The sequence below is a fragment of the Adiantum capillus-veneris genome, chromosome 14 (genome assembly GCF_014529385.1).
Source record: "Adiantum capillus-veneris isolate H3 chromosome 14, ASM1452938v2, whole genome shotgun sequence".
Taxonomy (NCBI): Eukaryota; Viridiplantae; Streptophyta; class Polypodiopsida; order Polypodiales; family Pteridaceae; genus Adiantum; species Adiantum capillus-veneris.
The window spans coordinates 132,344,374-132,348,053 of NC_140944.1; positions in this window are offsets into that span (position 1 = coordinate 132,344,374).

Consider the following 3,680-nt stretch of genomic DNA (forward strand, 5'->3'; position numbering starts at 1 on the left):
GCTACTTAAACATTGGCAAGCAAGGTAGCAAGGTCCTAAGGTATTTCACCTTGGACTCATCGGGCATTATAACTAGGTCCACCACTTGTCCAAGCTATGCTCTGATATAGAAAGGGGATTTTCGTTTCAAGGTCCACCACGTGTTCAACCTTGAAAGCCTCAAGGGATACTTGGACATTGGAAAGCATAGTCCTATAGTAGTTGATAGGTGGCAGTGGGTATTACAACTAGGTCCACCACTTGTCCAACCTATGCCCTAATATAGCAAGGATGCTTTGGTTTCAAGATCCACCATAATTTCCAACCTTGCTTCCATTAATATAGCAAGGAGGATTTGGTCTCAAGGTTCACCACTTGTCCAACCTATGCAAACCTTTTCCATGTTGTAGCATGATTTTTTATTTGAAGAGTATTTTTCTATAACTATGGTTAACAATGTAATCTTTTTAAGTTATAGGATGGACTTTGAATCTGGGGAGAAAGTACATATGATACTTGACAATGAAATTGTTGGTATTGGCTGTGTGTGTAGAACAGATCCAGATTCCACTTGTGGTGGTACAAAGATAGGGCAAGGAAATGTCTCCATACTAGTGGAGGAATGCTTGAAGGATGTGGTCCTACCTTTTCCTACAATCGATACTTCATCTCTCCAAGGCTCATTATGGAGTGTTGTTTGATGGTCAAAGCTTCTTTTGCAATCTTTTGTATTAAATGGGAACTTAATTGATCCACAGGAAAGCTACAATGGTGATGAAGACATGATCATTCTGATCCTCTAGTTACAGATGCAATACCTATGACAAGCCCAGAATTTGAAGCAATGATTTGGAGTCTTGGAGAAATCAGAGGTTCCTTTTAAAAGATGACACAGGATGCAAACCATGAATGAAGGGACCATTGTTGAGCCAGCAGAGGATCACACCCACATTTTTGCTCACACTCATCATTTTTGTAACCATTGATTGTAATAAATGTTTTTCCGACATTGATTTTGAATTGAGCCATTCATTAAGTAACGGGACTCAATTGAGTTTCCAACTTGTAATCCCGAAGTAATTTCACTTGCTGATGTAATTAGTTAGAGATGTTCTCACCTCCAAGGCTGAGGTATATAAGCCAAAGTTTTGTAACCTAAGGGGATTCAGATTATTAATCGAAGTGAGTTTTTGAGCGCCATGACTGTGTCTGAGAGAGAGTGAGTGAGAGAGAGAGAGTCTTATCTACTTGCTACGCGAGCTACGGAGCCGCCATTGGAGAAGCGACACCGCCATTGTGTTAGCAACGGCGAGAGCTACGCACTGATACCAAGAGTGCGCGCTATCGGCTTCTATGTGTGGTAAGTTCCTACGAGCTTCGGTGTGAGTTTTCTTCCAACTCGTGTGTCGGAATAGAGCGTGCAGCATATCTATAGAACCACAACGAGTAGAGCTACACATTAGTACCATCGGGGTCAAGTTTCGGTCACTTGTATTTTTCGGCCTGTCTTCATACGCGTTTACCGCACGGAGTGGTTATAGGTTGATTTTGCAGTTCAAGTCTTTTGGGTGTTGTTCTTACCTAGTGTATAGACTTCCCCTTGAGTTTGAGATCGATTCAATGATTCTAGATCCTGTTTCGTATAGCATTTGTTCGTAGTACGGATTTCAGTCACTTGCGTATTTTAGAACTTAGATTTGATTTCCTTAGTAGTGATTGTCATTAGAAGGTCGAGTAGGTGATTTGACACCCACCTAGTTGTTTCCATGCGCCTGCGGGTCAAGCTTCGTCCTCGTCTGAAAAATTCTATTGTTGGTTGAGTTCTCGCTATTTAGCTTCCGCTAGCGGCGTAACCGCCTTAACATTTGGCGCCGCTGCCGGGGACGGGACGAGAGCCCTAAGTAGGTGACCTTAGACTAATCCTACGAGGTGAGTCGTATAAACTACTTTGTATACTTTAGTTATAAAAAAGATCTAGGAGTGGTGGACTCCGAAGATCTCGAGAGATACTAGGAAGTGGGGTATTCCTGGGTCTTCCGTGTTGACAGTATTTTTAGTTTAGCTTAGATTTGTTTGTTGTTTTGTTGGTGTTGAGTAGTTGTTGATAGAAGAAGAATTTGCTAGTCCGTGAGTGACAGTGGATATCTTTAAAGTCACAATTACCAAACCCATTTTATGATTAGGAATAGCTTAGGTAGGACTTCATTTGATCCTGATCTAGAGCTAATAATCATTGGAGTATTTGCTTGATGTGGTTGATTGCATGTTAGATCACTAAACCGTCGAGTTAGTAGTGAAACTTGCAATAAACAAAAGTCAGAGAAATTTTCTGTGTATCTGTGAGTTGCTGAGCACTAGAGAAAGATTTAGGAAGGATTCTGTGCCAAAAAATTGGAAATCTGCAACTTTAGACATCATACGCATATGATGTCTAAATGACCAAACAGAGACCAAAACAGAAATTTTGACTTTACCAGAGTGTTCAAAAGGGGGGTTATACCCTAATTTCAACTTAAAACAAGAGCATTAACACTCAAAGAAACCCAAAAAGACAAGTCGGAGTCCAAGAAACGCAAAGAATAGGAAATTTTGGATTCAGATCTTGTTTTTACATACAAACCTGACAAAAACACTTGAAACTCAATTATAAACATTGGAGAAGGCTTAAAACCAAGAATAGTAAAAATCTGGGACAAAAGACATCATACGCGTATAATGTCTTTTGGCACATCCACTGCTTATTTTTTATATTTGACTTGACAAGATTGTTACAAGCACTGTAGGAAGCATAAATATCAAGTTTTGACCTAAATTGATGAAAAAGACATCATACGCGTATGATGTCTTTGACCTAATTTTGGACATATTTTGATACTTTGCTAACACAGATCCATTGTAATAGCTGTCTAGAGGTTATATTTCAAGTTTCATCCCATTAGGATCACAATTGACCCAAAAAACAAGTCAAAAGCGGAAAATTGCCAAGAAAAGCCTAAATTAGCCATAACTTGCTGAAACAGAGTTCAAACTGAATTTTGTGAGTGGAAAGAGCATAAGGGGGCTACTGAGAGTGAGCATAACCAAAATAGTCTAAATCTGTGAAAAAAGACATCATACGCGTATAATGTCTTTTTCAGCATAACTGCAACAAAATTCTCACTTGATGAAACAGAAGTTGTCCAACTGACAAGATTAAACAATTGACCAAGTATCAATCAGTTTGGATCAATTCTAACCACAAAAACTTGGGAAAACAAATTGCTGAGACGGAAAAGTTAAATTCCTTTAGGGGAATTGATGAATTTGAGATCGGGCAGGAACCTCCAGAATAACCAACCAAAACAAGGGGAACCAGCAAGTGTCGTATCAACCGAGGGAAGTGTAAACCAAAGTTGGGTGCAACCATTAGAGCCGATCTTTGAAGGAAGTGTTTCTGATACTTCTTCGGAGAGATCTTACGAGATTTTCACCGAACACTTGGAACACTTCAACCTGAACAATAGAGAAAATATGGCAGCAAGATCATCAAACCCTTCCGCCACAATGAAGCTATTGTTCATAAAATACCAGTACGACAATGAGCAAGGTGCCAAGATCTACAAAGATGGAATGGACCGCTATTGTGTAAAGATAGAAGAGAGACCTAGTGAGTTCAAGGACTTAGTGCCTGTGAGCTATAGCGGAGATAGATATCTCGATGA